The 26,670-nt window shown below is 40.8% G+C and overlaps 1 protein-coding gene across 1 annotated transcript in view; it reads right to left on the bottom strand.

The window, feature by feature from the left end:
• C21H4orf17 (chromosome 21 C4orf17 homolog) overlaps positions 1 to 26,670 on the bottom strand; it is a 92,841-nt gene that overhangs the window by 33,427 nt on the left and 32,744 nt on the right. The window contains exon 2 of the mRNA XM_070452172.1: positions 5,771 to 5,978. The gene's annotated coding sequence lies outside the window, so the exon portion shown is untranslated. The remainder of the gene's footprint in view (positions 1 to 5,770; positions 5,979 to 26,670) is intronic.

The following is a 26,670-nucleotide window of genomic DNA, read 5'->3' as shown; positions in this document are numbered from 1 at the left end:
TGCATTTCTTTTCCATGGGGATGGTCTTGATCCCTGTCTCCTGTACAATGTCACAAACCTCCATCCATAGTTCATCAGGCACTCTGTCTATCAGATCTAGTCCCTTAAATCAAGGCAAATTGGAAGTGGTCAAATAGGAGAGGGCAAGAGTGAACGTTGACATTCTAGGAATCAGTGAACTAAAATGGACAGGAATGGGTGAATTTAACTCAGATGACCATTATATCTACTGCTGTGGGCAGGAATCCATTAAAAGAAATGGAGTAGCCATCATGGTCAACAATAGAGTCCGAAATGCAGTACTTGGATGGAATCTCAAAAACGACAGAATGATCTTGTTTGTTTCCAAAACAAACCAGTCAATATCATGGTAATCTAAACCCATGCCCCAACCAGTAATGCTGAAGAAGCTGACATTGAATGGTTCTATGAAGACCTACAAGACATTTTAGAGCTAACACCCAAAAAAGATGTCCTTTTCATTAGAGGGGACTGGACTGCAAAAGCAGGAAGTCAAGAAACACCTGGAGTAACAGGCAAATTTGGCCTTGGCGTACGGAATGAAGCAGGGCAAAGGCTAATAGAGTTTTGCCAAGAGAACGCACCGGTCATAGCAAACACTCTCTTCCAACAACACAAGAGAAGACTCTACACATGGACATCACCAGATGGTAAACACCGAAATCAGATTGATCATACTCTTTGCAGTCAAAGATGGAGAAGCTCTATACAGTCAGCAAAAACTGACTGGGAGCTGACTATGGCTCACATCATGAAGTCCTTATTGCCAAATTCATACTTAAATTGAAGAAAGTAGGGAAAACCACTAGATCATTAGCAGCCAAAGAAAAGTATTATAAAGTAAGACATGAAAAATCTGTATTTATTTCTACCTTGAGGTTCTTCTGCTTTTTCTGACCTGGCTGCAGTTACATGGACAGGTCCACGTGCAGTGAAGGAAGACAAGCACATTCAGGATACATATCTCAATGAGAAAGCTTGAAAGTTACAAGGTACTCACATCTAAACAGCAGGCCACTGGATCTCTGAATTGAAGTGACTCACGGAAACAACAGAAGCCAGAATTTGCCTTAGGTTCTGCTCCAATGCATAAATAATGATCAATTATGTGTGCTGGGAGATGGGTATATGTATGTGTATATGACCCACAGACATACAAATATAAAATTTTTTAAATGCTATGAAAAGATAAGGTGATCAAGAACAATAAATGCTGAGGTTTATGATTTTATAAGTATCTGAAAGATTATTTTAATAAGGTCTGTATAGTCAAAGCTATGATTTTTCCAGTAGTCTTATATGGATGTGAGAGTTGGACCATAAAGAAGGCTGAGTGCAAAGAGTTGATGCTTTTGAACTGTGGTGTCAGAGAAGACTCTTGAGAGTTCCTTGGACTGCAAGGAGATCCAACCAGTCTATCCTAAAGGAAATCAATCCTGAATATTCATTGGAAGGACTGATGCTGAAGCTGAAGCTCCAATACTCTGGACACCTGATGGGAAGAGCCAACTCATTGGAAAAGACCCTGAAGCTGGGAAAGATTGAAGGCAGGAAAAGGGGACAACAGAGGATCAGATGGTTGGATGGCATCACTGACTCAATGGACATGAGTTTGAGCAAGCTCTGGGAGATGGTGAAGGGCAAGGAATCCTGGTGTGCTGCAGTCCACAGGGTTGCAAAAAGTCAGACACAACTGAGCGACTGAACAGCAATAACAAAGGAAGTACTTGATAGGATGGTGCAGAGAAAAAGATAAGCTCTCCGGGTTCAAGAAAATTTGGATTCAACTCCTGGGTTCACATTCCAACTTCATCATTTACTGTGTTATGGGTTATGTTCTTATCACCCTGAACCTCAGTGTCCTCATCTATGAAACAAGAAAAATACTATTTACTGCATTAGGCCATTATCTGAGATTAGCTGTGGAGCTAGTCATTTTAAAAGTATCCACAAAGAAGCTTAGAGCATAGTATAGCCTTGTTTCGCCCACATTGTAAGCCACTACTAATTAAACATTGTTTCATAAGCCATATGTACTAACTCACCATTTTTATATTATGGTAGTAAAAACTGCATTTCTGTTTTCAAAACTCTGATGACAGAAAGCCTGGCTTTCAAGAAAAAGATCCGGCTGAAAAGAGTTCTGGACATGGTTTGTGTGAGAGGATAACAGGCAGGAAGGCCAAGGGTCTCCAAACAGAGGAAATAGGCAGCAAGTGTCAGATATTTTTTATCTATCCCTTAAGCAGAGGAACCAGAGATCAAATTGCCAACATCCACTGGATCATCGAAAAAACAAGGGATTTCCAGAAAAACATCTACTTCTGCTTATTGACTATGCCAAAGTCTTCAACTGTGTGGATCACAATAAACTGTGGAAAATTCTTCAACAGATGGGAATACCAGGCCACCTTACCTGCCTTCTGAGAAATCTATATGTAGGTCAAGAAGCAACAGTTAGAACTGGACATGGAACAATAGACTGGTTCCAGATAGGAAAAGGAGTATGTCAAGGCTGTATATTGTCACCCTGCTTATTTAACTTATATGCAGAGTACATCATGCAAATTGCTGGGCTGGAAGAAGCACAAGCTGGAATCAAGATTGCCAGGAGAAATATCAATAACCTCAGATATGCAGATGACACCACCCTGATGGCAGAAAGTGAAAAGGAACTAAAAAGCCTCTTGATGAAAGTGAAAGAGGAGAGGGAAAAGCTTGACTTAAAACTCAACATTCAGAAAACTAAGATCATGGCATCCGGTCCCATCACTTCATGGTAAATAGATGGGGAAACTGTATAAACAGTAACAGACTATTTTTTAGGGCTCCAAAATCACTGCAGATGGTGATTGCAGCCATGAAATTAAAAGACGCTCCTTGGAAGAAAAGCTATGACCAATCTAGACAGCATATTAAATGCAGAGACATTACTTTGCCAACAAAGGTCTGTCTAGTCAAGGCTATGGTTTTTCCAGTAGTCATGTATGGATGTGAGAGTTGGAGTATAAAGAAAGCTGAGCACTGAAGAATTGATGCTTTTGAACTGTGGTGTTGGAGAAGACTCTTGAGAGTCCCTTGGACATCAAGGAGATCCAACCAGTCCATCCTAAAGGAGATCAGTCCTGGGTGTTCATTGGAAGGACTGATGCTGAAGCTGAAAATCCAATTCTTTGGCTACTGACTCATTTGGAAAGACCCTGCTGCTGGGAGGGATTGGGGGCAGAAGGAGAAGGGGATGACAGAGGATGAGATGGTTGGATGACATCATCAACTCAATGGACATGAGTTTGAGTAAACTCCAGGAGTTGGTGATGGATAGGGAGGCCTGGCATGCTGCAGTCCATGAGGTCACAAAGAGTCAGACACGACTGAGCTACTGAACTGAACTAAGTGGCAGGAGGAAGCAAACTACAAGTGTCAGATTTTTTTCTCTTAAAATTCTGTGTTGCCATGACAACACCTGGCTCCACCTGAACTTAAATTTTCTCAAATCTTGAGCTAACCAATTGATTTTTCTTATGGAAATATTTTTCTTAAGCTATGTTAATGAAACTATGTTTTTGCTTTGGAACTTGCCTTTCTTCAAAATGGTTCCACCTAAGACTAACTTTTGACCGATAGTAGCTCAACAAACCAGTTATTCATATCAACTGTTTTATGGCTGGGGGATAACACACCTCCTGCCATCCTATCTCAAAAATGCATTTTCTGGGAGAGGGGCCTGGTGAAACTCCCTTAGCCTTGAGGTGTCTCTCTTATCTGATCAATAACGTTCTAATAGACATAAAACAGCTTGCTAAAGACTAGCAAGGAGGGCACTCTCCATCCCCCTTCTGATGTCTATGTCAGAATCTTTCTCTGTCTTTTTTTCACTTTAATAAGTCTGCTACACAAAAGCTCTTGAGTGATCAAGTCTGGTCCCTGGTCCCGAAGCTAAATCTTCTTCCTTGGAGATTACGAATCCAACACCCTTCACCGTAAGCTATCATGGTGATGGTTGCATGATGTGAACTACTTAATGCCACTAAATTGAATACTTCAAAGTGGTTAAGGTAGTAAATTTTGCTATATGTACTTTATCACAATTAAAAGATGTTTTACAATAATGAGTAGACAATGCTTTCATTGTGGTATACACAGAAAGTGCTCCAAAAATAATAAACTTTATGCCTGCTATGTCATTAAATTTCCTGAATGGAGGCCCATAATGGTCCCATTATGTCATGAGTTCCTTTCTGGGGAAAAGAACGCATGTGATGAGATGAAATCATCAAAGTTTTTACAAAGGAAATATCTGGAATTTTGAATCATTGTGGCTTTGTTTTCCAATTACAATTATTTTTTTTCCCTATTCCTCCACTTAACCAAATCTGAACTATTCTCAGTAGGAGTCAAGACAACTCAACCTCTCACCCCTAGATTGCTAGCTGCATCCTGACCTTACAAACTTTCTACTTAATCTGAGCCCATGTGTAGCCACATCCCTCCATGCCATGTTTACCACATGCTGAAATTCTCTCCAATCACTGGCAGCTTTAGACTGCAGTATTTCTCCAAACTTGGTCACCCCTAGATTTGTTTCTCAGCCTGACATCTCTAGCTAGTATTTGCCTCTGAAAAATAATATATGTTAATTGAGTTCACTAAATAAAATGATTTGTTGAATTGTATCATGCTATTAATATCTATAATTGTAATGACATTACACATTTCTTTTCGGCTTTCAGAAAATGACAATAAAAGTGAAAATTTGTGAAGAGAGGAAAGATGGAAAAAAGAAATGTATCTCACAGATTAAGCATATTCACTTTGGCTGTCTATAATTTATTTCCTACATGGCTTCTGATCTCTGTCCTAAGAGTAGTCTTTATTGTCATTAAGGAAGAATTATAAAATCTGGAGCTGTAAAATTATTAGTATGCAGCTGAAGTTCTCAGCTATATCACACTGCAAGATATGCAATTATAAACTAATTATTCATTAATTCAACAAACATTTATTGGGTGTGTACCGTACCTCCTCAGCACCAAGTTACTTGTTTCTTATAGGGTAGTGCACAGGGACAGCATATTCTTGGTTTACAAGCAAGTGGCTTTCTATAAAAGAAGATTTCTTAGGTGCTAATTTATGCAGCAGAGAGATTGTAAAACCAAATGATTTTGAGCCTGGTTTTGGAGTCAGGCAGACAGGCTTATGTTTCAGCTTCAGTACTCCCTGTGTGATTCCGGGTCAGTTTACTTTCCTGCCGAGGCTTCAGTCTTGTTATCTGTTCATTGTACACAATAAAACTCTCAGCCTCAGAAATCTTTAGGATGGAATGTGATCACGCACAACATCTGGAACACGGTGAACATGCTAGAATTGTTGTTGTTGTTTTGGCAAACCCGGAAGAGTACTTTGCTCAGCGCAAAGTACCGCGCACAGGCTCTGGACGTGCTGGTCGCTGCTGGGAGAGGAGAGCTGAGCGCCAGCCCTGCAATCCAGTTCCCTAGCCTGCTCCTAGGGCCTATCCATTTCAAACAGCCAAAAGATACTGCAGTGACATGGTGGACCTAGAGGGTATTATGCCAAGTGAAACAGTCAGGCAGAGAAGGAAAAGTACTGTATGTTACCACTTATATGTGGAATTTAGAAGATAAAGTGAGCAAATGAATTTTTAAATAAGTAATAAAAAAATCAGCCCAAGGATCTCACAGTGATTCTGTTCTGGATTCCAGACTTCCCACCTCACCCCCAATATAATTACCTGGAAAAAATTCTTCTAGGGTGTCCAACTGAAATGCAGCTGACATGCGAAGTTCCCCAGGATCACACAGAGAGCCGGGGACACAACTGGTACCGTGTTGAGAAGAACTGAGAGACGAGTGGCATCATCAGCCTGAGGATGCTGACAGCGCACAAAACTCAGACTTGAATGCATGAGCGATTTTTTTCTCACACTTCTAGTCCCTCATCTGAGTAAGAGAGATAAAAAAATGAGAAATGTTTTCTGAGTTCCTTGGGGAAATTCAGGGTGGGCGAGCTTACATCAGATCACCAACCAACAAAACAGAAAAGAGGAGGTGATACATTGACTTTTTCCAGCTTGTAAATCTAATTGCTATCAATTCCTATCAAGTGATCTCTCTGAAGGTGAAATTCATCTCTGTTAGGGCTCAAAACCAAGTGCTTCTCAACTGCTCTCCTGGCTCTGAGAAGAGACATTTCATTCATCAGAAGTGCTATGCATTTGATTTTTAAGGGTTCATTAAAAAGGTTGAAAGAGCATTGTCTGTCATTGGTATACCCACATTAGATATCTCACAAATATTAAGAAGTTAGGGTGATAGTTTATTTCTGATTTTTTTTCATTAAGGAAAAATTACTATAGTGTATGAATAGAGAAAAGAGGGGAAATGATTATAGCTGTTTTTTCTAAAAAAAAAAAAAAAAAAACAGCTAGTTATAGAATATCCAAATTTGTCAAAGGGATATATTGGGTGGGTTTTTTTTATTTATTTATTTATTGGAAGGTAATAGGGGATTCAACATTGTTTTCGAAATGATGTTGCTAATCCAGCTCTCCCAATTCTCTCCTAAAAAGTGAAGTGAAATGAAGTGAAAGTCATTCAGTCGTGTCCAACTCTTTGCGACCCCATATAGTCCATGGAAAGCTCTAGGCCAGAATACTGGAGTGGGTAGCATTTCTCTCCTCCAGGGGATCTTCCCAACCCAGGGATCAAACCCAGGTCTCCCACATTGCAGGGGGATTCTTTACCAGCTGAGCCCCAGGGAAGCCCAATTCTCTTCTGGAGATTTTTATTCCTGTCACAAGGTTAAAGTGCCACATTCGCCACGAGGTGGCGGTAACATGCTATCCACAGACCTGTCCATGCCCGGGTCAGCTAGGGCAGGAAGAGCTGGAGTGGAAGGCTTCACAAACAGCAACTGCTGTGGCCATTCTGTTTCCCAAACTAATAAACCCTTTAGAAGGGTAAAACTCAGTGAAGACTTACATATAGCCCTTTAGATAAGATACTCTTGATAAATTGGAACATCTGCAATAGATTGCTTCCACTAGCTAAACTGACTTTCTACTTCTTGGCCTAACTGAAAAAACACATTCAAAAGAAGAAGTCAGTAGGCTGAGATTCCCCTCTCCCCCACCAGAGAATACTGAGTTTATTAATATCTGGCACTAGGATTCTATATCTGAGTTGAAGAAACAACTCCCACTTATAATCTATGGCTGGTAATCCTAGGGTAAATGCTAGCATCCTAGCCCTAAAACTGTCTAAGTGTTTGCTTTCTTTGAAGACTGATATGACTGGTCCCTGTGTGGCTATGGAGCATAGGAGGTTCACAGGGTATAGTAGGGGTGACCTCTACCCAGGGTAATACCTTGCCCCTTAGGGTAAGGCTGAGAGCCCAGGCTGAATATCAGAAGCACGTGAGTAGCTTTGTGAAAATTCTAAAGCTCTGTAACACAGCCTACAGGTTTGTTTTAAAAAGTCTTTCCTGGCAGGCTGATGCACAGTCAGTGTTGGAGAAAAAAACTGAAGTGGAGCCAGGCTTCCTGCAAGACTTTTTCTGTAGTCAGAGGGTGCTGACTGTTCTTCCAGCACCTAGCCACTTTGTTTCCCGTTCACACTGGGTTCACACAAGTTCTGACTTTAAGTACCTCCAACTTGGCCTGAAATGTTACAGTATTGAAGGCAGACTTGACAGCTCAGCTGCTCATTCATGATCAGCTGGATATTCTTTTCTTATTTTTGGCATAATAATAGTAATATAACACTTGACATTAATCAAACAGTTACATGTATTCTAACCATCCCATGAGATAGGAACTATTATCCCTATTTCACAGATCAAAGAACTGAGGCTTAGACAGAAGTCTGGGATACACTACAGAGCTCAGAAATACAGAATCATGACCAGAAGCCAGTTGTTTAAAACCAAAGCTTCTGTCCAGCCAAACCTCCTTCATAACACATGTTTCTGTTAGCTATGATGGAAAGCCTCATGGAAGAACCTGATTGATAACTATAACTAAACACACACATTAAACAAAATCTAATGAAATCTGGTAGCAATAATGGTGGAAGTGTAATAACCCTTGTATTGTTTCTAGCTCTAGCAGGAAACAGGCTTCCCAGGTGGCACTAATGGTAAAGAACCCGGCTACCAATGCAGGAGACATAAGAGACGTGGGTTTGATCCCTGGATCAGAAGATCCCCTAGAGGAGGGCATGGCAACCCACTCCAGTATTCTTGCCTGGAGAATCCCATGGAGAGCCACAGTCCATGGGGGTCACAAAGAGTCAGAGGCTGCTGAATCAAGTTAGCATGCACACACACACACTAGCAGGAAACAGATTCTATTTCCAAGCTGAATTACTGAGAAGACTTCAATAGATTATAAAGTTGTGGACAGCATTTTTTTTTTTTAACAGCAAACAAGAAGTGGTCTAGTACCCGGCAGTTAGTGGGGGGAAGAGATGTTTATGGAACCAAGAAAGGGGGGGGGGGCTACACAGAGGAGCTTCCTGGACTGTAGCTCTGACCTTTGGTAGCAGGACCCACAGGGAGGCACCTGGGGAATAAACCCTCAACCTGACTCTGCCTTTCTTCTGCTTATGATCCCCACTTGGCCAAATCCCAACCAGAGGGCAAGAGAGTCCTTCAACTAATCCAGCTAGTGAGCCTTCCCTGAGGACAGAGGACGGGGAGGGGAAACCTTGGAGAGTAAACAGTTTGTACCTGGAAGATTTGTATGAACTTAAACTATGTCTGTAGGCATTCAGTTGAAAAATAAGAAGTATTACACTCCAAAAAGTGATTAGCAATAAATAGAATTACCCTAGTAACGACCTATTACAAGGTACATATTAATTACATTATCTTTAAAACACTCCTTCAAGACACGCCTCGTTTCCTGGAGCTCTGAAAAATGTGATAACTTGGTCAATGTTTATGGCTAGTACTCAGCCAAGCTAAACTTATGATTTGCTTTTCCCTCTAAAACACTGAAAATGAACCAAACTGAAAATGGAGAAGGCACTGGCAAACCACTTCAGTATTCTTGCCTTTAGAACCCTATGAACAGTATGAAAAGGCAAAAAGATATGACATAAAAGATGAACTCCCCAGGTCGGTATGTGCCGAACATGCTACTGGAGAAGACTGGAGAAATAACACCAGAAAGAATGAAGAAATGAAGCCAAAGCAAAAACAAAGCCCAGTTGTTGATGTGACTGGTGATGGAAATAAAGTCTGATGCAGTAAAGAACAATATTGCATAGGAACCTAGAATGTTAGGTCCATGAATCAAGGCAAATTGGAAGTGGTCAAACAGGAGATGGCAAGAGTGACCATTGACATTTTAGGAATCAGTGAACTAAAGTGGACTGGAATGGGTGAATTTTACTCAGATGACCATTATGCCTACTACTGTGGGCAGGAATCCCTTAGAAGAAATGGAGTAGCCATCATAGTCAACAAGAGTCCAAAATGCAGTACTTAGGAGCAATCTCAAAAACAACAGAAGGATCTCTGTTCATTTCCAAGGCAAACCATTCAATATCACAGTAATCCAAGTCTATGTCCCAGTCAGTAATGCTGAAGGATCTGAAGTTGAATGGTTCTATGAAGACCTACAAGACCTTCTAGAACTAACACCCAAAAAAGATGTCCTTTTCATTAGAGGGGACTGGAATGCAAAAGTAGGAAGTCAAGAAACACCTGGAGTAACAGGCAAATTTGGCCTTGGAATAAAAAATGAATCAGGGCAAAGGCTAATAGAGTTTTGCCAAGAGAATGCACTGGTCATAGCAAACACCCTCTTCCAACAACACAAGAGAAGACTCTACACATGGACATCACCAGATGATAAACATCAAAATCAGACTGATTATATTCTTTGCAGCCAAGGGTGGAGAAGTTCTATACAGTCAGCAAAAAGAAGACTGGGAGCTGACTATGGCTCAGACCATGAACACCTTATTGAAAAATTCAGGCTTAAATTGAAGAGAGTAGGGAAAACCACTAGACCATTCAGGTATCACCTAAATCAAATCCCTTATGATTATACAGTGGAAGTGACAAATAGATTCAAGGGATTCGATCTGATAGACAGAATGCCTGAAGAACTATGGACAGATGTTCATAACATTGTACAGCAGGTAGAGATTAATACCATCCCCAAGAAAAAGAAATGCAAAAAGGCAAAATGATTGTCTGAGGAGGCCTTACAAAGAGCTGAGAAAAGTAGCAAAAGGCAAAGGAGAAAAGGAGAGATATACCCATTTGAATGCAGAGTTCCAAAGACTAGCAAGGAGAGATAAGAAAGCCTTCCTCAGTGATCAGTGCAAAGAAACAAAGGGAAACAATAGCATGGGAAAAACTAGAGATCTTGTCAAGAAAACTAGTGATACCAAGGGAACATTTCATGAAAGATGGGCACAATAAAGGACAGAAATGGTATGGACCTAACAGAAGCAGAAGATATTAGGAAGAGGTGGCAAGAATGCACAGAAGAACTATACAAAAAAGATCTTCATGACCCAGAAAACCATGATGGTATGATCACTCACCTAGAGCCAGACATCCTGGAATGTGAAGTCAAGTGGGCCTTAGGAAGCATCACTGCAAACAAAGCTAGCGGAGGTGAGGGAATTCCAGCTGAGTTATTTCAAATCCTGAAAGATGATGCTGTGAAAGTGCTGCACTCAGTATGCCAGCGAATTTGGAAAACTCAGCAGTGGCCACAGGGCTGGAAAAAGTCAGTTTTTATTGCAATGCCAAAGGACATTCAAATTACCGCACAATTACACTCATCTCACGTGCTAGCAAAGTAATGTTCAAAATTCTCCAAGCAAGGCTTCAACAGTTTGTGAGCCATGAACTTCCAGATATTCAAGCTGGATTTGGAAAAGGTGGAGGAACCAGAGATCAAATTGCCAATATCTGCTGAATCATTGATAAAGCAAGAAAGTTCCAGAAAAACATCCACTTCTGCTTTATTGACTATGCCAAAGCCTTTGACTGTGTGGATCACAACAAACTGCAGAAAATTCTTCAAGAGATGAGAATACCAGACCACCTTACCTGCCTCCTGAGAAATCTGTATGCACATAAGAGGCAACAATTAGAATTGGACGTGGAACAACAGATTGCTTCCAGATAGGGAAAGGAGTACATCAAGGCTGTATATTGTCACCCTGCTTAACTAACTTATATGCTTGTTTAACTTGTGAAATGCTGGGCTGCATGAAGCACAAGCTGGAATCAAGATTTCTGGGAGAAATATCAATAACCTCAGATATGCAGATGACATAACTCTGATGGCAGAAAGCAAAGAAGAACTAAAGAGCCTCTTGATGAAAGTGAAAGAGGAGAGTGAAAAAGTTGGCTTAAAACTCAGTATTCAGAAGACTAAGATCATGGCATCTGGTCCCATCACTTCATGGCAAATAGATGGGAAAACCGTGTAAACAGTGACAGACTTTATTTTGGGGGGCTCACAAATCACTGCAGGTGGTGACTGCAGCCATGAAATTAAAAGATGCTTACTCCTTGGAAGAAAAGCTATGACCAACCTAGTCAGCATGTTAAAAAGCAGAGACAGGGGAGGAGCCAAGATAGCGGAGGAATAGGATGGGGAGACCACTTTCTCCCCTACAAATTCATTGAAAGAACAATTGAACACAGAGCAAACTTCACAAAACAACTTCTGATTGCTAGCTGAGGTCATCAGGTGCCCAGAAAAGCAGCCCATTGTCTTCGAAAGGAGGTAGGACAAAATATAAAAGATAAAAAGAGAGACCAAAGAGCTAAGGATGGAGATCCATCCAGGGAAGGGAGTCTTAATAGAGGAAGTTTCCAAACACCAGGAAACCCTCGCACTGGTGGGTCTGGGGGGAAGTTTTTGAATCTTGGAGGGCAACCTAACTGGGAGGGGAAGAATAAATAAAACCCACAGATTACGTGCCTAAAAGCAACTCCCAGCAGAAAAGTACTCCAGATGCCCACATCCGCCACCAGCAAATGGGGGTGGAACAGAGAGGAGCGGGCGGCATTGCTTAGGGTAAGGACCGGGCCTGAGTGCCCTGAGGGCAATCAGAGGGAGCTTTTGTGAGTTACCAACCTAAACTGTGGGACAGCAAAAGAGAGAGAAAATTAACCGGCCCGAGCATACTGCCAGCCATTCACAGAACAAAGGGTCTGAGCAAGTCCAGAGAAGAGCTCGCAGGCTGCGAACTGGCCCAGCCCCGCTGGAGGCAGGGGGGAGGTGAAAGGGGCAGGCTCAGCCCCAAGGACCGCATCCCCTACCACACTGCAAACAGGCCTCCAGTTTCTAACCAAAGACTTCCTGAGATTCTGGATGGTCAGCATCCGCTGGGAGGGTCGCGGGGAGACACAGGGCGCACACACCCGACTGGCGCAGGTGGAAACTGAGGCTGGGACCGCGGAGGGGAGAAGGCACGTGGTACCCGGGGAGAGTGCGCCTGTCAAGCTCCTGGCTGCCTGAGCTGCTTGGGCAGGGAAGGCACAACACGCAGGCGCAACCGAGTCCGCGCTTTTGTGGAACACCCGAGGGCTGGAACCACATGCAGCGCAGGGCACGCTCCATATAGAACAGCTGGGAGCCTGAGCAGCGTAGACGGGGAAAGCAGCGTCAGTCCCTCCCAGCAGCGCGACGAAACTAGCAACCTGAACAAGAGACCACCTCCACCCACCTGTGTCAGGGCGGAAATTAGGCACTGAAGAGACCGGCAAACAGAAGCCAAATAAACAAAGGGAACCGCTTCAGAAGGGACCAGTGCAACAGATTAAAATCCCTGTAGATAACACCGACTACATTGGAAGGGGCCTATAGATATCGAGAACTATAAGCTGGAACAAGGAGCTATCTGAAACTGAACCGAAACCACACTGACTGCAACAGCTCCAGAGAAATTCCTAGATATATTTTTACTTTTTTTTTTTTAATTAAAAAAATTTTCTCTTTTTTTTTCTCTTTTATTTTCTTTTAAAATTCCTTATTACTCCCACATTACTCCTTAACTTTCATTTTCATAGATGTTTACAATTTTTTTAATTAGGAAAATTTTTTTTCATTTTTTTTCTTTTTCTCTTGTTTTTTCTTTTTTTCTTTCTCTTATTTACTTTTAAAGTCCTCTATTACTCCTCTACTACTCCTTAATTTTCATTTCCACTTCACTATAACCTTGCAAAAAAAAAGAGAGAGAGAGAGAGAGAGAAGCCCTATTTTTAAACCGAACTTCATATATATTTCTAAAATTTTTTGTGTTTTTGTTTTTAATACTGTATTTTTAAGAGTCTAACCTCTTCTCTAGATTTTTAATCTTTGTTTTTCAGTATATGATATAAATTGTGGACATTTAAGAATCCAATATTCAGTTCCCATTTTTATTCAGGAATGTGTTGATTACTCACTCCCAATCTTGACTCTCCATTTTCTACCCCAGAACACCTCTATTTCCTCCTTTCCCCTTCTCTTCCCAATCCAATTCTGTGAATCTTTGTGGGTGTCTGGGCTATGGAGAACACTTAGGGAACAGAGAACTGCATAGATCTGTCTCTCTCCTCTTGAGTCCCCCTTTTTCTCCTCCTGCTCTATCTCCCTCCTCCTCTCCTCTTCTTCATGTAACTCTGTGAACCCCTCTGGGTGTCCCTCATGGGGGAGAATCTTTTCACCATTAACCTAGGAGTTTTATTATCAGTGCTGTATAGTTGGAGAAGTCTTGAGACTACTGGAAGAATAAAACTGAAATCCAGAGGCAGTAGACTTAAGCGCAAAACCCTGAGAACACCAGAAAACTCCTGACTACATGGAACATTAAGTAATAAGAGACCATCCAAAAGCCTCCATACCTACACTGAAACCAACCACCACCCAAGAGCCAGTAAGTTTCAGAGCAACACATACCACACAAATTCTCCAGCAATGCAGGAACATAGCCCTGAGTGTCAACATACAGGCTGCCCAAAGTCAAACCTAACACACAGACCCATCTCAAAACTCATTACTGGACACTCGATTGCACTCCAGAGAGAAGAAATCCAGTTCCACGCACCAGAACCCCAACACAAGCTTCCCTAACCAGGAAACCTTGACAAGCCAATCGTCCAACCCCACCCACTGGGTAAAACCTCCACAATAAAAAGGAACCACAGACCTCCAGAATACAGAAAGCCCACTCCAGACACAGCAATCTAAACAAGATGAAAAGGCAGAGAAATACCCAGCAGGTAAAGGAACATGAAAAATGCCCACCAAGTCAAACAAAAGAGGAGGAGATAGGGAACCTACCTGAAAAAGAATTTAGAATAATGATAATAAAAATTATCCAAAATCTTGAAAACAAAATGGAGTTACAGATAAATAGCCCGGAGACAAAGATTGAAAAGATGCAAGAAATGTTTAATAAAGACCTAGAAGAAATAAAAAAGAGTCAATTAAAAATGAATAATGCAATAAATGAGATCAAAAACACTCTGGAGGGAACCAAGAGTAGAATAAGGGAGATAGAAGATAGGATAAGTGAGGTAGAAGACAAAATGGTGGAAATAAATGAAGCATAGAGGAAAAAAGAAAAAAGAATCAAAAGAAATGAGGACAACCTCCGGGACCTCTGGGACAATGTGAAACCCCCCAATATTCGAATCATAGGAGTCCCAGAAGAAGAAGACAAAAAGAAAGGCCATGAGAAAATACTCGAGGAGATAATAGCTGAAATTTTCCCTAAAATGGGGAAGGAAATAGCCACCCAAATCCAAGAAACTCAGAGAGTCCCAAACAGGATAAACCCAAGGAAAAACACCCCCAAGGCACATATTAGTCAAATTAACAAAGATCAAACACAAAGAACAAATATTAAAAGCAGCAAGGGAGAAACAACAAATAACACACAAAGGGATTCCCATAAGGATAACAGCTGATCTATCAGTAGAAACCCTTCAGGCCAGAAGGGAATGGCAGGACATACTTAAAGTAATGAAAGAGAATAACCTACAACCTAGATTGCTGTACCCAGCAAGGATCTCATTCAGATATGAAGGAGAATTCAAAAGCTTTACAGACAAGCAAAAGCTGAGAGAATTCAGCACCACCAAACCAGCTCTTCAACAAATGCTAAAGGATCTTCTCTAGACAGGAAACACAGAAAGGTTGTATAAATGTGAACCCAAAACAACAAAGTAAATGGCAACGGGACCACACCTATCAATAATTACCTTAAATGTAAATGGGTTGAATGCCCCAACCAAAAGACAAAGGCTGGCTGAATGGATAAAAAAACAAGACCCCTATATATGCTGTCTTCAAGAGACCCACCTCAAAACAAGGGACACATAAAGAATAAAAGTGAAGGGCTGGAAAAAAATATTTCACGCAAACGGAGAACAAAAGAAAGCAGGAGTCGCAATACTCATATCAGATAAAATAGACTTTCAAATAAAGGCTGTGAAAAGAGACAAAGAAGGACACTACATAATGATCAAAGGATCAATCCAAGAAGAAGATATAACAATTATAAATATATATGCACCCAACATAGGAACACTGCAATATGTAAGGCAAATGCTAATGAGTATGAAAGAGGAAATTAATAGTAACACAATAATATTGGGAGACTTTAATACCCCACTCACAACTACGGATAGATCAACTAAACAGAAAATTAACAAGGAAACACAAACCTTAAATGACACAATGGACCAGCTAGATCTAATTGATATCTATAGGACATTTCACCCCAAAACAATCAACTTCACCTTTTTCTCAAGTGCACACGGAACTTTCTCCAGAATAGATCACATCCTGGGCCATAAATCTAGTCTTGGAAAATTCAAAAAAATTGAAATCATTCCAGTCATCTTTTCTGACCACAGTGCAGTAAAATTAGATCTCAATAACAGGAAAAAAATTGTTAAAAATTCAAACATATGGAGGTTAAATAACACGCTCCTGAATAACCAAAAAATCATAGAAGAAATCAAAAAAGAAATCAAAATATGCATAGAAATGAATGAAAATGAAAACACAACAACCCAAAACCTATGGGACACTGAAAGCAGTGCTAAGGGGAAGATTCATAGCATTACAGGCTTACCTCAAGAAACAAGAAAAAAGTCAAATAAATAACCTAACTCTACTCCTAAAGCAATTAGAGAAGGGAGAAATGGAGAACCCCAGCGTTAGTAGAAGGAAAGAAATCTTAAAAATTAGGGCAGAAATAAATGCAAAAGAAACTAAAGAGACCATAGCAAAAATCAACAAAGCTAAAAGCTGGTTTTTTGAAAAAATAAACAAAATTGACAAACCATTAGCAAGAATCATTAAGAAGCAAAGAGAGAAGAACCAAATTAACAAAATTAGAAATGAAAATGGAGACATCACAACAGACAACACTGAAATACAAAGGATCATAAGAAACTACTACCAGCAGCTCTATGCCAATAAAATGGACAACTTGGAAGAAATGGACAAATTCTTAGAAAAGTATAACTTTCCAAAACTGAACCAGGAGGAAATAGAAGATCTTAACAGACCCATCACAAGCAAGGAAATCGAAACTGTAATCAGAAATCTTCCAGCAAACAAAAGCCCAGGACCAAATGGCTTCACAGCTGAATTCTACCAAAAATTTAGAGAAGAGCTAACACCTATCTTACTCAAACTCTTCCAGAAAATTGCAGAAGAAGGTAAACTTCCAAACTTATTCTATGAGGCCACCATCACCCTAATTCCAAAACCAGACAAAGATGCCACAAAAAAAGAAAACTACAGGTCAATATCACTGATGAACATAGATTCAAAAATCCTTAACAAAATTCTAGCAAACAGAATCCAACAACATATTAAATAAATCATACACCATGACCAAGTGGGCTTTATCCCAGGAATGCAAGGATTCTTTAATATCTGCAAATCAATCAATGTAATACACCACATTAACAAATTGAAAGATAAAAACCATATGATTATCTCAATAGATGCAGAAAAAGCCTTTGACAAAATTCAGCATGCATTTATGATTAAAACTCTCCAGAAAGCAGGAATAGAAGGAACATACCTCAACATAATAAAAGCTATATATGACAAACCCACAGCAAGCATTACCCTCAATGGTGAAAAATTGAAAGCATTTTCCCTGAAATCAGGAACAAGACAAGGGTGCCCACTCTCACCACTACTATTCAACATAGTTTTGGAAGTTTTGGCCACAGCAATCAGAGCAGAAAAAGAAGTAAAAGGAATCCAGATAGGAAAAGAAGAAGTGAAACTCTTGCTGTTTCCAGATGACATGATCCTCTACATAGAAAACCCTAAAGACTCTACCAGAAAATTACTAGAGTTAATCAACAAATATAGTAAAGTTGCAGGATATAAAATTAATACACACAAATCCCTTGCATTCCTATACACTAACAATGAGAAAACAGAAAGAGAAATTAAGGAAACAGTACCATTCACCATTGCAACAAAAAGAATAAAATACTTAGGAGTATATCTACCTAAAGAAACAAAAGACCTATACATAGAAAACTATAAAACACTGATGAAAGAGGGCACAAAGAGGACAAAAACAGATGGAGAAACATACCATGCTCATGGATTGGAAGAATCAATATTGTCAAAATGGCTATACTACCCAAAGCAATATATAGATTCAATGCAATCCCTATCAAGCTACCAACAGTATTTTTCACAGAACTAGAACAAATAATTTCACAATTTGTATGGAAATACAAAAAGCCTCGAATAGCCAAAGTAACCTTGAGAAAGAAGAATGGAACTGGAGGAATCAACCTGCCTGACTTCAGACTCTACTACAAAGCCACAGTCATCAAGACAGTATAGTCCTGGCACAAAGACAGAAATATAGATCAATGGAAGAGAATAGAAAGCCCTGAGATAAATCCATGAACCTATGGACATCTTATCTTTGACAAAGGAGGCAAAGATATACAATGAAAAAAAGACAACCTCTTTAAAAAGTGGTGCTGGGAAAACTGGTCAACCACTTGTAAAACAATGAAACTAGAACACTTTCTAACACCATACACAAAAATAAACTCAAAATGGATTAAAGATCTAAATGTAAGACCAGAAACTATAAAACTCCTAGAGGAGAACATAGGCAAAACACTCTCTGACATGAATCACAGCAGGATCCTCTATGACCCACCTCCCAGAATATTGCAAAGAAAAGCAAAAATAAACAAATGGGACCTAATGAAACTTAAAAGCTTTTGCACAACAAAGGAAACTATACGCAAGGTGAAAAGACAGCCCTCAGATTGGGAGAAAATAATAGCAAATGAAGCAACAGACAAAGGATTAATCTCAAAAATATACAAGCAACTCCTGCAGCTCAATTCCAGGAAAATAAATGACCCAATCAAAAAATGGGCCAAAGAACCAAACAGACATTTCTCCAAAGAAGACATACAGATGGCTAACACACACATGAAAAGATGCTCCACATCACTCATTATCAGAGAAATGCAAATCAAAACCACAATGACGTACCATTACACGCCAGTCAGGATGGCTGCTATCCAAAAGTCTACAAGCAATAAATGCTGGAGAGGGTGTGGAGAAAAGGGAACCCTCTTACACTGTTGGTGGGAATGCAAACTAGCACAGCCACTATGGAAAACAGTGTGGAGATTTCTTTAAAAACTGGAAGTAAAACTGCCATATGACCCAGCAATCCCACTCCTGGGCATACACACTGAGGAATCAGATCTGAGACACGTGCACCCCAATGTTCATTGTAGCACTGTTTTTAATAGCCAGGACATGGAAGCAACCTAGATGCCCATCAGCAGACGAATGGATAAGGAAGCTGTGGTACATATACACCATGGAATATTACTCAGACATTAAAAAGAATTCATTTGAATCTTCTAATGAGATGGATGGATGAGATGGATGAAACTGGAGCCCATTATACAGAGTGAAGTAAGCCAGAAAGATAAAGAACATTACAGCATACTAACACATATATATGGAATTTAGAAAGATGGTAATGATAACCCTATATGCAAAACAGAAATAGAGACACAGATGTACAGAACAGACTTTTGGACTCTGTGGGAGAAGGCGAGGGTGAGATGTTTCGAGAGAACAGCATGTATATTATCTATAGTGAAACAGATCACCAGCCCAGCATGAGACAAGTGCTCAGACCTAGTGCACTGGGAAGACCCAGAGGAATCGGGTGGAGAGGGAGGTGGGAGGGGGCATCGGGATGGGGAATACATGTAACTCCATGGCTGATTCATGTCAATGTATGACAAAACCCACTACAATATTGTAAAGTAATTAGCCTTCAACTGATAAAAATAAATGAAAAAATAAAATAAAAAGCAGAGACAGAACTTTGCCAAAAAAGATCTGTCTAGTCAAGGCTATGCTTTTTCCAGTAGTCATGTATGGATGGAGAGTTGGATTATAAAGAAGGCTGAGTGCAGAAGAATTGATGCTTTTAAACTGTGGTGTTGGAGAAGAGTCTTGAGAGTCCCTTGGACTGCAAGGAGATCCAACCAGTCCATCCTAAAGGAGATCAGTCCTGGGTGTTCATTGGAAGGACTGATGCTGAAGCAGAAGTTCCAATACTTTGGCCACCTCATGCAAAGAGCTGACTCATTGGAAAAGACCTTGATGCTGGGAAAGATTGAAGGCAGGAGGAAAAGGGGACAACAGAAGACGAGATGGTTGGATGGCATCACCTACTCAATGGACATGAGTTTTAGCAAACTCATAGAGATGGCGAAGGACAAGGAAGCCTGTTGTGCTGCTGTCCACGGGGTCACAGAATCAGACATAACTGAGCGACTGAACAACAAAAAGGATAGGAAGAAGACAATATAGTTAACATTTTCAGAAGAATTCTTAAGTTTTTAGAATGGATCATTGAAATATATGGCTTCCCTTGTGGCACTAGGGGTAAAGAACCCGCCTGTCAATGGGAGACCTAAGAAACATGGGTTTGATCTCTAGGTTGGGAAGATCCCTGGAAGAGAGCATGGCAACCCACTCCAGTATTCTTACCTGGAGAATCCCATGGACAGAGGAGCCTGGCAGGCTATAGTCCATAGGGTTGCAGAGAGTCAGACAGGACTGAAGTGACTTAGCACATAAGCACTCAAATATAAAATTAATTTATGTTGCTTAGTCTAATTCCATTTTTCTTTTTAAAAGGAACTATTCCAACATCATGGTGCATTCGAAAAAGTTGATAATTTCTTTATCCTGATGAATAATTTTATATCACCTAATTGGTTTTTCTGACTTTCACATTTCTCCTGGGGTGCAAGGAGAGGGGAGGAGCAGAATCTGCATTTCCATGGTGGCTGTGCTATAGAGTGTGAACTCAGGTTGGGCTTCTGGAAGCCAGGATTAAAAAATAAAATAAAATAAAATAGGCAGAATATAGTATGACCATGGCATAACTCAGGCTGTCCCAAAACTTGATTACCTTTTTAAAAGGTATCAAGTAGTAGAAGAAATCTGGAGCCAGCACATTTCCTAGACATGGTTCCATTTTAATTCCTGCACCTAAATTAATTTCTTAGATGGGTTGGTGAGTCCTGTCCTTGCACAGAACAAAGACAAGCAGGAAGGAAGAGACTTTGTCTGGGGAGTTAGATGTGGGAAAGCCTCAGACCCAAAAACATGTAAAGAAGGGAACTCTACTTGGGAGACCCAAGTTTTATGATGCAATTAATGGGGAGACAAGGCAAAGACTGATGAAATGGAGGAGATGTGCGAATAAATCCAAAAAATTTTATCTGGGAATAGCCATAGGCAAAGCCATTCTGTGGGATTGCTTGTCTCTGAGGCTGTGTTAAGCTGTGCCCCTGTCCTCTGAATTAATGCAACACTGCTTGTTTAACATTCGCTGCTTGTATTCTTACTACATTTTTTATGTGACTATGCTTTTTTTTTTTTTTTACTATAGTGTACATGTGTCTTTTATTTTGTATGTAGTGTGATGAGAATGAATATCTAAATGAATGAGTGGAATGAAGGGATGATGAAGCATCTATGCAGACAAGGGCAGAGTGGGGAAGAGGTGTGAAGGGGAGTCTGAGGCAGTATTCATGTTTCACTTCACAGCTCCTTAGGCATGATTGTTCATCAGACAATTCCAGCTTTCTGGTTTTCTTCTTACTTAAAAGGATGTAACTCTTCTCTCAGAGACTGCTCACCAGAAGTAATTCCTCTTCCTCAATCACTGTCCTTTATCCTAAGGCTCTCCTCTTCCCTGGTTGTCATGCCAACACTGCCCCAAGTCTCTCATACTTCATTTTTTTAACTCTGCAGGAACATTATTCTTTATGAGAAATGATAATTTAGAAGCAAATGGGAAATTAGATTAACTGCTTAGGAAGACTCTTAGTGTGTTTATTATTACTTCAATTACTTACTGGGTTGGAAAAACACAGAAATCATATTTTATTTCCAAGAAAAGATTTTTATGCTTAAATCTCCTAAGAACAAGAGTCTGTGGAGTATTTGGAGTCCAGATTCATAATGATTATAGAAGAGAAGTTTAGATTCATAGCTTTCAAAATTTCTTTAGCCATTGAACCCTCCCCACTCTTCTCTTCTGCTGAGAACTTAATAAAAAATATTTGGAAATCTGTTTCTAGATGATTACAAAAGGTAGCACTCCAGACATACTGCCAGTTAGTGGGGTAGGTTGAAACCAGGCTGAAGGAGATACTATGGGATCACTGGCTATCAGATTTTAAGTAAATGTTATAATATACATTGATGGGGGATAATCCACTGATGGTTAGGAATGTTGGTCTGGAGAAAGTTTGGATTTAAATTCCATTGCTTCCTAGCTGTGTGAGATTATGTCAGTTCCTAACCTCTCAACACCTCATTTACTCATTTCTGATATGGTGATAATAACGTCAGCTACTGCGTAAAGTTATTTTACTAAAATAATATAATGCATGTAAAGCACTTGGCATTGTATCTGGCATATGGTGAACATTCAGTAAATATTAGCTAATATTTTTATAATTTATATCTATTAACAGCCTGAATTTATTTTTATCCACGCACAGTACAGGAAGTCCACTGCCCGGTACAGTGCCACGCTATTGTGACACCTTTAGTCTAAGTCCATCAGGAATGCACTGTAACAAAGGTTTGGATTTATCTGCCTGTTGTGGTAAGGATAGCATGTCATCAGGAACATGAGCCATCTCAACAAGAGGATGTTAGAAAAGATTTCTAAGATTTGGGCTTCTGTTAGGTGAGTCTTGGGAGGGTTTCAGGAAGTGCAGCTTTGTCCTGGATTGGACGCTGTCAGGAAACAGAAACAATTCTGACTGAGCATTTCAAAAACACTTTTCAGGAATAACATCTATCAAGACAACACTTATCAAGAAGGCAACAGGAATGAACCTGTTGTAATTGGTAAGGAAGCAGTATTCCTTTTAACCAGCTGTTTTTATCTTTCCTGTGCAACAAATCATCCTCAATTTTAGCAGCTTAAAATAACAACCATTTATGACCTCACACAAAAGAATCCACCTGCCAATGCAGGAGACGTGAATTCAATCCCTAGGTCGGTAAGATCCCTTGGAGTTAGTAAAGGGAAGAGAAAGAAAATGGAGAGGGAAATGGCAACCCACTCCAGTCTTCTTGCCTGCAAAATCCCAAGGATAGAGGAGCCTGGCGGGCTACAGTACATGGGGTCATAAAACAGCTGGACACGACGTAGTGACTAAACAACAACAACAGTTCCTGAGCATCCGGAATCCAGGAAGGCTTAGCTGGGTGGTTCTGGCTCAGGGGTCTCTCTTGGGGTTTCCTTCAAACTGTCAGCTGGGGCTGCAGTGCCTGAAGACTTGACCAGGGTCAAAGTCCAACTTTCAATCTCACTCATGTGGCTCCTGGCAGGAAGCTTCAGGTCCTCTCCATGGGGCTGTTCAGTACATGGCTTCCCTTGTGACCCGAGACAGAGAGCATGGAAGGAATATATTCTAATGACTTTTATGGTTTAGTCTCAGAACTACACTCCATCACCTCCACCTTAGTCTATACATTAGAATCAAGTCACTGACTTATGTGCTTAGTCACTCAGTCGTGTCCAGCTCTTGCAACTCCATAGACTGTAGACTGCCAGGCTCCTCTATCCATAGGATTTGGCAGGTAAGAATGCTGGAGTCAGTTGTCATTTCCTTCTCCAGGGGATTTTCCTGACCCAGGATCAAACCTAGGTCTCCTGCATTGCAGGCAGGCTCTTTACTAACTGAGCTATGAGGGAAGCCCAATCAAGTCACTATGTCCAGCTTGCTCAGGGAGAGGGGAAGCTCCACCTCCTCAAGGGAAGAGTATCCAAAAATGTGTGGACATGCTTTTTAAATCACCAAAGTAGGAAAGTAGAATGTTTGGTCATTTTTATGATTTGGGCAATGTTCTTAGTGTGTGTGTATATATATATGCATGTGTACATCTGCTGGAGTGGCCTTGCTTTGTCACCCTATTTATTCTTTAAAAAAATTTAGGGTTATTTAGATGAGAAAAAAAATTATTGATAACCTATTCTATTCTAAGTTTCTTGGAACAGAGAATACCTCTTAATCGCTTCATTACCCTCTACCAATATCCCAGACCTATACCATAGTGAAGTGAGTAAAGTGAAGTCACTCAGTCGTGTCCGACTCTTTGTGGCCCCATGGACCATAGCCTACCAGGCTTCTCCGTCCATGGGATTTCCCAGACAAGAGTACTGGAGTGGGTTGCCATTCCTCACTGGATGTGTGGAAGATTCACTGAGTGTTGGGATAACTGAATGGCCATTTATACTGGTGACATTTGTGACTTAAATAGGAGATTCGGCTGAACTGAGTTTCCAAGACTCTGATTTGATTCAGTTCTTCTCTTTCTCAGCTGCCCAGTCAAGCCATCCCGATTGTAAAACTAGTCAAGCACTTACATCCTTTGGGTTCTTCTAGCTGCTGGAGGGAGGTTCCACTCTCACTATGACTTAGCTCTTTCTGAACGCTTGTTTGATTTGCTATTTTTTGAATAGATTCCCCTCTTTGAATTTGGCAAGAAAGGTTTCTTAGGAACTGTTAAAATGAAGTCTTGGTAAGACAACTCAGGACATTCCCCATCCTGAGCCCTGGAATATCTAAAGTAGAAAAAGCTTTCATTAAAAAAATTTTTTTTTAACTTGTTTTCATTAACAGGCTATCCCTGGGTTAAAACTTGTTAGCATTAGATTTAAAACTGGCTGAGAGAACTTGTTTTAATACAGCAGTTGAATGTCAGTGCTGTCTTTGCAGCATAAGAAGGTAGTCAGCTTTCGGCTTTATACTTAAAAGGATTCATGACATTGTGAGTGTTGCCTAGTGTGTCGCAGCCCCCGAACCTGTGTGCTGGGTCACCCCGGAAGAACTTTAGTGGCCCAATTTCAGCTTATCTGTCCCTTTCAGTGTGATCATAATTCACTGCCCCTTCCTGCCTGGCCCTCAGCTCCTCATGCCACAGCACGACCCCCGTCACCCGACAGGCCACGGAGGGAATGCACACCTGCCCTCTGGTTGTTGTTATTATTCAGTCGCTCAGTCGTGTCCAGCTCTTTGTGAGCCCACGGACTGCAGCACGCCAGGCTCCTCTGTCCTCCACCATCTCCCAGAGTTTGCTCAAATTCATGTCCATTGAGTCAGTGATGCCATCCAACCATCTCATCCTCTGTCGTCCCCTTCTCCTCCCGCCTACAATCTTTCCCAGCATCAGGGTCTTTTCCAATAAGTCAGCGCTTTGCATCAGGTGGCCAAAGCATTGGAATTTCAGCTCAACATTAGTCCTTCCAATGAACACCCACGGCTCATCTCCTTTAGGATGGACTGGTTGGATCTCCTTGCGGTCCAAGGGACTCTCAAGGGTCTTCTCCAACACCACAGTTCAAAAGCATCAATTCTTCGGCACTCAGCTTTCTTTATAATCCAACTCTCACATCCATACATGACCACTGGAAAAACCATAGCCTTGACTAGACGGACCTTTGCCCCAATCTCCCTTCTAGATTTTGGCAGTCATCAGAACTCCTTGGCCTCCTTGGCTTGTACTTGCATGGCTCTGATCTCTGTTGCCGTGGTCACATAGCAATCTCATCTGTGTCTCCCCCTTTGTATCTTCACATGGCCTTTTCATATGGACACTAGCATTAGACTTAGCAGCAGCAGCAGCAGCAGCATTAGATTTGGGCTTCCCAGGTGGTGCTAGTGGTAAAGAACCCACTGGCCAGGGTCTGGAAGACACCTTGGAAGAGGGCATCACAACCCACTCCAGTATTCTTGCCTGGAGAACCCCACGGACAGAGGAGCCTGGCGGCACAGTCTGAAGTGTTGCAAAGAGTTAGACATGACTGAGAGAATTAGCACACACAGCATGACCTCAAATTAACTATTTATATCACAAAGACCCTACTTTCAGACAAGGTCATAATCTGAGGTTCTGGTGGACATGAATGTTAAGAGAATATTCAACCCACTGCTTTCTTCCGAGATAGACCTCACAGGTGTATAGAGCAGTATTCAAGTTTGCTTAAGACTTTCCCCACACCTTGAGCCTATATCTGTGTGAAGGCTTACATATATAAAGAGAAGAGATCTAGAAAACCAGCCTTTCATCATCAAATACACATGTATTAACAAGAGTGGCAGTTTAGAGAAAATAATGTGCATAAAAATCACTCAAAGCTGAGACTATCCTGGTGGTCCAGCAGTTAAGACTCCGACCTCCCAATGCAGGGGGCCCAGGTTCCATCCCTGGTCAGGGAACTAGAGCCCACATGCTGCAACTAAAGATCCAGCACTCTGCAACAAAGATCCTGAATGCTGCAATTAAGACCAGGTGCAGCCAAAAAAAAAAAAAAAAAAAAAAAGACTCAAATCTCATCATGTGTATCCTATTAAGGGTAGTTATCAGGCATTGCACAGATCTACACTGTGTGTGACCTTCAGTAATAATGATAAAAGCTAATATTTGTTGATCATTAACCATTTCTCAGGGAATGTGTAAAGTATATGGTATCCCATTCAATTCTCATAACTATTCTGTGAAATAAGTACTATTAGTGTTATTCCTATTTTATAGATGAAGAAATTAAGGCTTGAAGAAATCAGGTAATTTATCAAAGGTAGAGGCATTCTCAAATGGATGTCAGAGTCCAGAGATTGAGCTCTTAAGCACTGTTCAGTGCAGTCTCCCTACAAGAAAGACATTAGCTCCTCCATTTAGCATGTGGGTAAAGAAATGTGGGTACAAGAAATTACACCAACTGCCTGAAGTTTCCTAGCTAATAAGTCTGAAATGCAAACCCATTGAAATCTACTTTGCTTTCATCTAAATTCTTTATACAGCACTTCACTAGCTGTTTAGGCTTTATAGTGCCCAGTGATGCCAGCAATGGGGAAAAGAGGGTGGCTAACTCTTTGAGAATAGAGATGATTTTTTTAAAATGAGGTAGAAACACAGATGATGACCTGGTGCATTTACCCAAGAGTCTGGTAATTCCACCCCAACCTGGATGTGCCTGGTAGTTTGTATTCAAGAGCGCTTCCTTCCTCCTTGAGGCTGACTCTGTGTGTGGGTGA

This window comes from Odocoileus virginianus, chromosome 21 (assembly GCF_023699985.2).
Source record: "Odocoileus virginianus isolate 20LAN1187 ecotype Illinois chromosome 21, Ovbor_1.2, whole genome shotgun sequence".
Classification (NCBI taxonomy): domain Eukaryota; kingdom Metazoa; phylum Chordata; class Mammalia; order Artiodactyla; family Cervidae; genus Odocoileus; species Odocoileus virginianus.
This window is presented reverse-complemented; position numbering and strand designations above follow the sequence as displayed.